This window comes from Tiliqua scincoides, chromosome 1, assembly GCF_035046505.1.
Source record: "Tiliqua scincoides isolate rTilSci1 chromosome 1, rTilSci1.hap2, whole genome shotgun sequence".
NCBI lineage: Eukaryota > Metazoa > Chordata > Lepidosauria > Squamata > Scincidae > Tiliqua > Tiliqua scincoides.
The window spans coordinates 300354411-300366954 of record NC_089821.1 but is presented as its reverse complement, the minus strand read 5'-3'; the positions used below and the strand labels follow the sequence as shown (position 1 = coordinate 300366954).

The window sequence follows — 12544 nt, the reverse complement described above, 5'->3', positions numbered from 1 at the left end:
ACCACCCGCACACACCCCTGTGCCTCTCATTGCGTTCCTGAAGTCTGTTGGCAGCTGGAGCTCCCATTCCAGTGTCAACTGGGTGACCTCCATGCTGGCGCCGCTTGGTCTCTGGGTGATGGAGATACATCTTATGACACGTTTACAACACTGAGAACCGGCGCTGGGACCGCAGCACCGGCACTTAGGCAGCATTAGATTGGGCTGTAAAACACATAAACATTTGTTATTTAGGGCACAATCCTAACCAACTTTCCAGCACTGACAAAGCTGTGCCAGTGTAGCGTATCCTGCAGTGGGAGGCAGTCAAGGGGGGCCTCCTCAAGGTAAGGGTATGTAAGTTGCCTTACCTTGTGTCTGCATTGCAGCTAGGTCAGTGCTGGAATATTGGTTAGGATTGTGCCCTTAAAGTTATTTACAGTTCAATCCTATGCATGCTTGCTTGAAGTCCCACGGTGTCCAATAGGGCTTATATCCAGGGAAGAGTGTATAGGATAGCAGCCTTAAAGATAAATTTAAAAAAAATTATTGTATTAAAAAAATTTGGGGAGATGCTCTAACTTGTTTTACTCCTACTCATACTGGTGAACAAATTCTACAGACCCCTGATTGTTTTTATATAGTATGTTTTAAGTTTTTTTTATATATATTGCATGTTTTGTAAGCTGCCTGGAGCATTTGCTTTGGCAAGGAAAAGGTGGGGTAAAACTTTAAAATCAATAAATCACAGTTTCAGCCTTGTCATTTTAGGGTTTCTGCCTGTGTTTTGAATAGAAATGGAAGTTTTAGCTAAGCCCCCTGCTGATGTCTGGGTCATTCCCAATTTACTGGGGGTGGCGGCGCGACGGTGGTGTCCAAATTCCATTCACCTCATCATATCAGAGACACTCAATTTCTCAGTAATTTCTTAGCAGCAGGATATTTTCCCTCTGTGTGACTGTCCATGGGGAAACAGGGCTGCAAAACAAAACAAAAAATCATTAAAATACTTGAGTGTAATTAATTTAGTTCATCTGAGAGTAATTTAGTTCTTCTGACAGTAGGACTCACAACCCAATCCTATCCCCGGCCATTGTCTGCTGTCGACCACATGCTGCATCCAAAGGTTGGGGAGGGGTGACCAGAAAGTCACCCAGATGTATTTTTTACTTACCTCTGGGTAGGCCATTTGGCCACATATGGGTCTCCTCAGACCTATGCCAGCTATGTAGATCGTGTAAGTCCGAGGAGACAAAAGCGGCAGGGCAGCATGGGAAAGAGGAATTAGGATCCTGGTGCAAGGCACTGCTGCCGGGACCCACTCTCTCCTTCCCCTTCCCTGTCCCCTGTCCTTCCCCACCCCCACCCCAAAATGCCCCTGAACCTCCACCACCCTGACCATGACACGCCCCCACCGCCAATCTACTGGGGTCAGTGCAGCCCAGGTTCCATGATGGTGGAACAATGTTTGCACTGTTGTTGGGCCTTTTATGAAAGTGGAACTGATGTTCTGCTGTCATAGAAGGCCCATAGGATTGGGCCTTACATTCGCTTAAATTCAATTTGGTCTGCCGGGCAAAGAAAATGATTATTCCAAGCTGATCCAGAAAGTCTGTTCAGGACCAGCTGAAACTATTAGGCTCCCTAAGACAGCCCAGAAGTACTACCTGTCACTGCTGCTGCCCCCCCCCAATATGCACACCCCATACCTGGTCTCTTTCTCCATTCAGAGCCATCCTAACTAATCAGTATACTTAGGATACACTTCCAAGTGCTCCAAGCTCTTCAGACACTGGCTTGTTTGGCAACTCTGGTTTGGTATACCAGGATTCCATATGGCAGTGGGGAGGGGGGCAGTCTTGTGGAGGCTGAGAAACTCTAGATTGCCTAAGCTCATCTTGTAAACTCACAACAGAGAGGAGAGTAAAACCAGAGGCTCAGTTACTCTGCCACTATACAAGCGTGCATCGCTTAATGACGGATCATTGAATGATGGACTGCATATGCCATGGTGGTTAAAGCACTTAATGAGGCAATCAGGTCTCCCATAGCCTGCAGCAGAAATGCTGTAAATCAGGGGTGCTCAATAGGTGGATCGCGATCTACCGGTAGATCGCGAGGCAAAATGAGTAGATCGCAGAGTGCTGACCCCCCCCTTCAGGTGCCTCTGGGAGGAAACACCGGGAGTAAGGCCCATTGTACTCAATGGGGCTTACTCCCAGGTAAGTGTGGCTAGGATTGCAGCCTCACAGCCTAATCCTAGGCATGTCTACTCAGGAGTAAGTCCTGTTATACTCAGTGGGGCTCAAGGTACACCAACATACATTGTACACATAAATGTTATATGTTATGATGGCGCAAACATTGTAAAAAAAAACTCTGGTAGATCTCCGGGCCTTGCTGGGTTTCAAAGTAGCTCTCGAGCCAAAAAAGTGGGAGCACCCCTGCTGTAAATGAATACAATGCTGGGCTTATGCAGAGACCTTCATGTTACAGGTTTCTATCTCTCCACAGAGGCCCTAGTTTGCATGGCATGGCTTCCTTTCCTTCTCACTGCTGAAGAATTAGTATATGCAGAGGGCTTTCTATGGCCATCACTTGTTCTGAAAGAGCCTGGAGGAAGGTTTCTTTTGGAAGCTGTTCAGCCCTGTAGGTGGGGAGGAGCCTTGGATGATTCTTCTGAAGGTCCACAAATGAGGCTGTTTAGCGTTCTTTGCCTGTGTTCTTTGCAGTTCCCATAATCAGCAAACCACAGATGGGCCGCCAATGACTGGCAGATTTGGAGAATGTTTGTGTGCTTGTGTCTGGCCCAATTTGAGCTTTATAGAAGAAAAACGGCTTTATGTCTCTAATCCAACTGTTGGCTTGCAGCCCCTGAAAAATAATGGTAGGACACCACTATTTATTGCTTCATTTCCCTCCCTTAACCTCTAACCTTGAAGCTGCAGATTGGGGTGGGGGGAAGATCCCCCAAATTTAGAAAGGGAGAAATGCAAGTCTTCCTGATGAAAGACAACTAGGAACATCCAGAACTGAAATATGCCAACACAGCTGTAGATCACTTAACTGGCCACAGAGCTAATGAAAAAATGTGTTTTTAATAATTGCTCATTTCACATGATTCCCTTAATTAAAGGGGAACAGCACAACAGAGAGATTTCCAAGATAAAACAAATGACAAGTTGTGCTTACATTATGCAAACAAACAAACCCATGTTCAAGAATGAAGTGTGCAATTGCTCCCTACCGCCACAGCACTGTATATACTTTGAAGGGCACAAAATATTTTCAGGGAGTGCTACTGTCCTCTGCAATCTGAAATTGCAGTGCACTCAAAGAGAGAGACTTTTAGTCAAGATGGAAGCTCTAATATCTGCTACGATAGCAGAGCCCAGTCCTTTTCAGCTAGCATCTTATTTGGAATTGGTATCCTAAGTTTAGTTAGTCATGACTAAGGATGTGACTTTCATAGTCAGGACTGATTAAACTAAGGGCACGTTTTCAAATGCCCATGACATTTGTGCAGTATTTTCTATTATACTGTCAAACTAGTCTTCTTGAAATTATCTACATTTTCCTATCCTACTAGTAGAATCTTAAGTCTGAAGTTGACTTAAGGATTTAAGTCCTTTGAGCTGAGGATTTTATAAACGATACTTTCTGTCTGAAGTTCTCCATGCAGTTACAGAGAAGTAGCTAAACCTGCTGAAATGCTTAATTGCTTATCCCCCCTTCCCCGGTGTCCAACCACCACACCAGTTATATTTTAGAAGTTTGCAGTACATGCCTTTGTAGCATCTAAGATAGTCTACTTTCATGCATTCTTTTATGGTACACCTGACACAGTCATCAGTGATAATGGACTGTGATTTGCATGTGAAGAATTCTGAGTATTCTCGCAGCAATGGGAATTTGAACACCTTATCCCCTCCCCCACTAGATTTTCAGAGTATCTGAAAAATAGAGTCAGCAGTTAAAACAGAAATAAGCAGTTGCATGAAGCAGTCAGCTCAGAACCTGACCCTATTTAGCTCTGCTGGCCCATGTAAATACTGTATCACAGGAGTGTCAGACTAGTCCAGCGCAAGCCCTGATGGGGCACAGAACCAAAATTGCACTACTGATACGTATAGATGTTCTAGTCCTAGAATTAGTTTTGAAATCAGAGAGATGCAGTCAAAAGAGGCAAGCTGGTTATTGCATCTGTTCAGCTGGAAACCTACATAGACCACTATAACTTACCTCGCTGTCCACTTTATTTATTTATTTATTTATTTATTTATTTATTTATTTATTTATTTATTGGATTTGTATTCTGCCTTTCTCCCCGAAGGGGCACCCAAGGCGGCTAACAATCAAGTTAAAAAATACAAGGCAGATAAACATTAAAAGTACAACACACTTAAAGACAATTAAAAACAGATAAAATACATGGCAGCAGACTGAAAGCACGCAGTAAAAGACATAAGTTATAAATTTATAAAAACAGCCCTTATGGTGGCTCAAAGGCTTTCCTGGACATTGGACAGTGCTTGGGTCTTGGGCTGAACCAGAGCCCAAATCTGCATAGACAGGGCTGCCTTAGGAGGTGTTAGGACCTTAGAGCTCAGTTCTGCATGGTCCCTGCTGGGGCCCTTTCGTTGCGTGGTTTTTGCGGGGTACTCCTTGCTGTGGAGCTCCCCCACTTACTTGCATTGAATGGCCCGAGCCAGGCATAGCACCATCACCGCCTACTGCTTTCAGAATGGCTTGATTTCAGGCCAATTCATGGTTGTGAGATCTCTGTAGGTCTGTATGAAATATGCACTATGAAAGGCCAGTGAACCTAGGGAGAGATGTCCTCCAAACCAGTAGCATGGAGAGAGGGGTTTTGCAGGGAACCTCACCGCAGTGTGCAAGTGACCAGTCAGAAGCAGCAGTGGGCGGGAGCTGCTTTTGGAGTTACCCAATTGGGTAGTTACCCAATTACTGCCAATCAGTAATTACTCCAAATCAAATTACTCCTATCAAATTACTCCAAATGGGTAATTTGGAGTTACCCAATTGGGAGTTACCCAATTACTGCCAATCAGAAGCAGTGGTGGATGGGAGGGCCCCCAGGAGCACTCTGCTTGCTGCGCCAGCCTCTGAATGGAGGCATACCTCCATGAGAGTTGCCAGCTGTGGGCGGCCACTCCCAGCCGCAGCATGGATCCTTCGCCAGGCGCGGGGTCCAGTTGGACAAAAGCACCCAAATCACGTTAAAGCTGGCTGTGTACATAGATTTGCCCTTGGCAGTGTTAGGGGGGCGTAGTTAGTACTGAAGGCCACATTGCATCCCTTCGACACTTTACCCACTCATGTCTCACACTGGGCTTACAGTCTGCTGGCCTCTTTCCTGATCCCGCCATACTGCCTGTTGATTGCCCTCTGCCTTCCATCCAGCTTTGACCTCTGGTGGGTAATAAATACATACAGCGGTGGGGGGGGGGGTGTTTCACAAAAGTGAGAAAAATGTGTCATGTGTTTACATTCCTTGCTGAAAAAAGAATCTCTTCCTTCTTAATCTTGTTTTCCTTTGTTTTCTTTTCTGACATGGAGGCCTTGGTTTTAAATGAGGGCAAGCCAGCTGTAGCACATCCGCCCAGTTTTTCAAATAGTTCATAATTAAACACACAACAAACGAAAGCCTTAATTTGAACATGGAAATGAATTACATGTTGTAAAAATGGACATTCCTAACGGCACAATCATTAGCAGACAATGCTGCTCCTTCATCCTGTTTGCGTGTCCATAATCGCCGCGCAAACGGATTGATGGTGCGTACCACCCTTTGTGAATTAATTCCACCACGGGAGTTGCCTTCCCATTCAGGCCCATATTTCTATTGTGTGCTGATGTCCTGTACATGCAAATAGGTACAAATTAGGCCCCCACAGATGTCTAAGAGCAGCGGGAGTGACCCTTTGTTTGATGTGTGATGCACGCTGCACTGGTTCCTTGTCATTTGTCTAGGAGTTAAATTTTTTTCTGCTCTGGGGAAACAACATAGCTCATCCCCAAAACATCTGCTGAATTCTTTTTTTTTGTAAAATGGAAGACAAAGATATTGCAAATGTGTTTTCAATCCCCTGCTAATAAAGTAAATTTATATACAAGAAGAGAAAACTGTTTTTGTCCTATAACAGAATTAAAAAAAGAGAAAGAATTCCTGTTTGTGGCTCATGTAAAAGAAGGCATTCTTTTTAAATATCCAATATTAGTCAAGTGCTACTGTCATCTGAGGACAAATTTACTATTTGGGGCAACAGAATTCTTGTTGGGATTCCACTAGGCTTATAGAGGATATGCATTAATTAGAACTGCAACTATTTTGCTCCCAAAACTCCCATCTGGGAATTTGATGTTAGATATTTATTGAATAGTCTTAAAATCAAACAGTAGCAGAGTGCTGGGAGATGTGGCAGCCCATGTGATCCCATGGGAGCACACTGATAAAACAAAAAACTAAGAAGTAGTTTATTAAAAGTCTTGAAAGGTATCAGAACGATGGAGTGAAGAAGGCAATGATGTAAACAAGATACTAATTAACTAAAGAAGAAGTGGAGGGAAAAATGTCAACAAGGATATTTAAATGCAAGCAGCAAATAAAATAAAACCTGATGCGACTCCTCTAAGCAGTAGCATAGCTAAAGGGGGGGTGCAAAGCACGAAGTTTTGCAGGATACAAGTGGCCCCTGCCCCTCCCCTTTGAAGCCTTTCCGGATCGCTAGAGCAAAATGGAGACATAGGGTAAGTACTTTCCTTACCCTATTTAGGCTGTTGCAGTTTCTTGCTCCTACACTCAGTGAGATGGGTGGGTGAGACCCTATAAAGTTATCAGGTGCTTCCAACACTAGACATGGGCAACTGCTCAAAAATGGGTGTGTGACTCTGCTTTTTATAACTTGTGGGAGTTAGAGCCCAATACTGTCTGGGCCTTGCACTGCTGGAACTTCCATTCCCCGCAGCTTTTAGGGTGCTGAACCTACACAGAACCTTCTGGGGGGGGGGGTTAGAAGTGTCCTAGAAAAAGGAAAAACAGGCAAAAATGGGGGGAGGAAAACTGGGCGTTTATCACAAGGGGTGGCACCTGGTGCAGAAAGGTGCCACACTGCATTTTGCACAAGTCTAGGACTTTCTATAGTATTTAGCGTGGGGGAAACAGACAATTCAGGGAGGTTCAGATGAAGCATTTGCTGACACTGACAAGAAAAAGAAATTCACTCTTTGTGCAGTACTCCTCCCAATCAGTGAAACTGCACGTTGCTGCAAGTTCTTCATATGTGACTAAGAACATAAGAACAGCCCCACTGGATCAGGCCATAGGCCCATCTAGTCCAGCTTCCTGTATCTCACAGCAGCCCACCAAATGCCCCAGGGAGCACACCAGATAACAAGAGACCTGCATCCTGGTGCCCTCCCTTGCATCTGGCCTTCTGACAGAGCCCATTTCTAAAATCAGGAGGTTGTGCATACACATCATGGCTTGTACCCCGTAATGGATTTTTGTCCTCAAGACAGAACTGATGGCTTTGTTGCACCATGTTGGGCTCTGTAATAAACCAGAGGAAAGAGACCATTCCTGCTCCTTTTTCCTGCCCCCTCTTCTTTCTACTACCAGGCAGCAGTGGTGTTTCTAAGGGGTGTGGGGGCTGTGGGCCAAACCAGGTGACATGCACGGGGGATACCGCTACTGGCCAAAATGTTTAAAATTTTGGTATTTTCGAATAATACCATCACATTACATATCATTCAATGTGTAATTTCATGCAGAACGCAATGAAACAAACTGTGTTGAAATATCCCTATTCTATCAAAAGTTAGAGCCAAAAAACCAGTGGGGTGGGGTAATCTGCATTACCACGCGCACTGCCCGGTGCATTGCCCTGCCCACTGGATGGGAGAAAGTCCATCATGGGATTGACGTGCTGGCCTCCTGCACTGGGTGATGCAAACCCTAGTTTGCAGGCAGGATTGCAATGCATGTCTTTTCCTCTGTTGAAAAGAGTTTATGCTTTCTGCCGGTTACTTCAGGAATATCTATCACTTTCTGCATGCCAAATCCCCCCCCCCCCCTATTTTGATAGAAAATACAGCTGGAATGAAACCGAAATGTGTTTTGTGTGTGTGAGCCTTTACTTTAAGCTCATCAATCATCTGAGGAAATTCAGCTAACTGACCACAGAGGACCAAATACCTGCCTCTGATTCTTACAAAGACCTCATACTTATTTCTGGGGCATGTGGTCGGACATGCTTAGTGGAGCAATACCAATGTTTGTTTTCTCATCTTGTTTTTCACTTTATTTCAGAATCTGATTGGGGATTTAATGTTTTGAGCTGAAAAATTAAAGTAATGTAATATTCCACTTGCCTCAATAGCATCCTCAACCCCTGGAGTAATCTCAGTGTGGCCTGCAGCAATAAGGTTTAAGAAATTGGTTTAGCATTGTGTTTTTGATTTAGTGGAAGGATGTCCATTATAATCTGGTGTAAAACTTAGTCATGTCTTCCCAGTTGTAGTTTTAGTGTGCTAAATAAAAACCTGAAGTAATTACAAGCATCACAATGGAAACCAACATTAAAGGGACCGTGTGGGTGTTCATAGAAATTACTTCCTTCCTTTGTTGGTTTCTTACAGTGCTTCTAAATGGAAGCTCTACAACTTTGCATCCATTTAGAAGAAAGTGTCCAAAGTGCCCTTGATTTCAGCATTCAATGTGCATACCAGGTAACAAATAATTAAATAATAAGTATATTATTTATAAATAAGAAATCAAATCAAATTAAAAAACCTTTATTGGCATGAACAATGAAACCAGGGTGTTAAACAACAACAAAAAATCTGTATCATACGTTAAGAAATATTATATGTAAATAAACAAAGTTCTTTGGCCCTTTCTGGTCTGGCTTCTGTTGTCCATTGCAGTCCATTGAAACCGCTCTCACTGAAATCACAGTGTTGTGTCACAGCTCCTCCCCACTAGGTATCGTGCCTGCTTAAGGCTGGTTAGTTTCCCTTTGCTAGCTCACCCAAGTAGTAAGCACGCATCAGAGTCAAGTCCCAGTCCAATAAATGCAGATTGCCAAATCACAGTCCAAAGTCAATATGCCGGGTCACAGTCCAAGGTCAAAAGTCCAGGTAAGCCAGTTAGTTAATGCAAGGTGCCAAATCAGAGTCCAGAAACGATATGCCAGGTCACAGTCCAAGGTCAAATTCCAGTCAGGTCAGGTCAGGTCTCCTCTGGGTCAGGGTAGCCTTTGGTCCTTGTGAAGCTGCCTTTTATCCTTGGTGTCCCATTAAGTGCAAATGCAGCTCAGCTGTGAGCTACCTCCTTAGCTCATTCAAAGTCCCATCAAGGTCAAATGAAGCTCAGGTGTCCAACCAGGTCTCCATTGGCCTTGATTGATTACAGCTGTGGAGCCAGCCCTGCCCTTCCCAGAACTGCCAGCCAGCTGTCAAAACATGGAATCGCTGTCAACACCACTGCATCCACCTGATGATCTTCTGATCTTCCATTACACACAGACAATCTCCTCACAGCAAAATCTGTTTTCAGCCCTCATCTTCCATAACCTCACTCCTTCATTGTTCTCTCTCTCTCTCTTTCTTGACTTCTGTTATGTGCTAAATTTTCTCAAACATTCTGAAATTTTTTAGCACCAGGACTCACTTTTTAGAATGACAATATGTCGGGACCCACCAGAAGTGATGACATTAACCTGGAAGTGATGTCATGACCAGAGGTGACAAAATCAAGCAAGAACATTTTTAACACCCTCCGTATGACAAAATGAAAACAAATCAATTAAGTAAAAGTTTACAATAAGTATAAACGTAAAAATGTATTTAAAATAAAGAACCCTCTTATCCCTCCCAGCCTATTGATTATCATTGTTAAAAGCATACACGTAATAGCTCATTAAAAGTACAGATCTATAACATTCCCCAAATGTAGTCACATACCTGGGAGTTGGCAACCTTCAGTCCCGAAAGACTATGATCACATACCATAGTAGCATCAAGTCTTATATATTAAAAATAAAACACACATTGAAATGAACAAAAACCCTCCTGAAATTTGCTCACAACCCACCTAGGGAGTCCTCACCCACAAGTTGAGAAACACTGCACTAAAAGGCTCAGTGATACTATCCTCAGATGAGACTCTTCCTTTCTGTCTGAGGGTGCAATCCAGAGAGTCCCTTGCACTGGCCAAAGAGTGTTGCAAAAGTGCTGTAATGCACTTCTGTGCCACTCTTGGGAAGACAACTTCGGCTCCCTGCACTGATGTGAGCCCAGGGCCCAGTAAATTTGAGTTGGCCAAGCTTGGCTGGCACAGGGATCTGGGGGAGGTGTGGGGAGCGTGGGGAGGAGGCAGGGATGAGGAGTTTTGGGGCAGGGGAAGGGTGGGTGGTGGGTGTTCTTGGGGGTGAGTGGGCAGGGAGTGAGAGGCGGGGCCAGGATCTAGCACTTATGCCGGATCCTAGCCCCGTTCCCAGGCAGCCCAGGGCAGCTCTGGGCTGCTTGAATTTGTGCCACCTATTTAGGTAGTGTAGATCTGATTAGCCCCATGGGGGCTGCTGCAGCTGTCCCTGGAGTAAGGGAAAAAGTTTCTCCTTGCCTTGGGCCGAGACTCAGAAAGCCCCAAACTTGCTCTGGATACAGCACAGCCCCACCAGCTTACCTGTTCCAGCACAAGTTAGGACTGCGCTGTAACTGTTTCTATCAACATTCCAGAGGGGAAAGATCCTCCTCTGCTTTCCCACTCAGGAATGTGTATTTTTGCCATATTCTTTTTCTGTATACACAGCCATACCATGCACTTTCATCTGGTTAGGGACCAGAACATGGACAAATGTCAGAAATAGATGACTGTCAAAGCATTGCCTTACTTAGTTTGCACATTTATTTTGGCCAGCAAAAAACGTAAATAACTAACTACATAACACATGTGAATACATGCAAAATCTAAATAAACCAACAGAAAAGAAAAATAAATATAAGAATATTGGTGAACGTTGTGGAAAGTTGGATGACACTGGAGAAAGAGGAAAGCATTTGGATGAGATTGGAAATGTGGTTGTAATTGAAAACGGCTGAAAGAGCAATGTGATGAAAGTCAAGTGGATGAAAGTCAAGGTATTGCTATACACTGTCTTTGGATGACCTCATATATTTCATGACTTTCAAAGTCACCTCCCGCCCTGCTGCTCCCCAGCTCTACCCCTCCAGTTTCTTTCTCCACCCAGACCTGCATCTCCAACTGCCTGTCTAACATTTCAACTTGGACATCATCATCTCAAACTCAATAGGTTCAAGACCAGGGAGATGTGTTCTGGCAAACAGTTCTGAACTAATTGGATTAGGATGTTGCATCTCAAAAGTTGGAGATTGCATGAGATTATTACCAGATAAATGTCTACAGTCAATTCGCATTTGCAGATTAACTATTCTGAAAGAGAATGGGCAGAAATACACTGAATTGGATTACCCATGGATAGAGCTAGGCTTGAAGCAATTGTCATCAGTGGTATCAGGGGGTTTGCATCACCTGGTGCAAGAAACCAGCAGGTCACCCTCATGATGGGCTCCCTTCTATGCAGTCGACAGGGCAATGCCCCAGCTTGTGGATGTGGTGAGCAGCAACTGTTACCCTGCACATGCCTGATCTTGTCTGATCTTGGAAGCTAAGCAGGGTCAGGCCTGGTTAGTACTTGGATGGGAGACCACCTGGGAATACCGGGTGCTGTAGGCTTATATCATAGTCTTTCGAGACTGAAGGTTGCCAACCATTTGATGGACCACAGCACACCCCCTGCTGGTTTTTTTGACTATACCTTTTGATAGAACAAAAGGAAAAAATAGAAAAAATTATGTGAAAATAACGTCATCAGTCAAAACCTCATAAAATAGCATTGCATCAGCACTGAATGCCATTGCCAAGAATGGTAGAATTTGAGCTGCATTTGGAACACTTAGATAATTCTTACCCCTTCTCCCCTCACAATTTTTATTACGATAAATATTTCAGTTTGTTTCCAAAACTTGTCTGTCCTTATGCACAACCACAGCCTGAATCTTACTATGTGCCAGAAACGGGGTTTGGCTCGAGACTATTACACTACTGTTGCCAAATGGCTTCCTAAGAGCATACTCAGTGCAGTTTATGTAGCTGCTTTTCAGAAAAACCTTAAAGAAATCAGAATGTCTGACACAGTATAAAGAATCTCCTAAGGTGTCGTAAAATGCCTATTTATGGCTATACCTCAGTGGGAAAGAGCCAAAGAGAATAAATGCCGGGATGGGAAACTTTGGATTTTCTCGGAAACTTTATGCTTAGTTTGGCAGTCAACGATGACAAAAGAGGATTGGAGGTCACATAAGATAACAAGAAAAATAAAAATGAAAATACATGTGTATCTCAATCAAAGTGATTATGAATCTAGTGTTATAAATATTAGTTAGCCATTTCTCTGTTTGGGAGATTACTGGTTATTATCAAAGAAGACAGGATAAGAGAATGAGGGGATTCATGGTTGAA

General features: G+C 43.9%; 1 pseudogene; it reads left to right on the top strand.

The window, feature by feature from the left end:
* Positions 1-11638: 11638 nt before the first annotated feature.
* LOC136637617 (5S ribosomal RNA) lies at positions 11639-11758 on the top strand (annotated as a pseudogene).
* Positions 11759-12544: the final 786 nt, after the last annotated feature.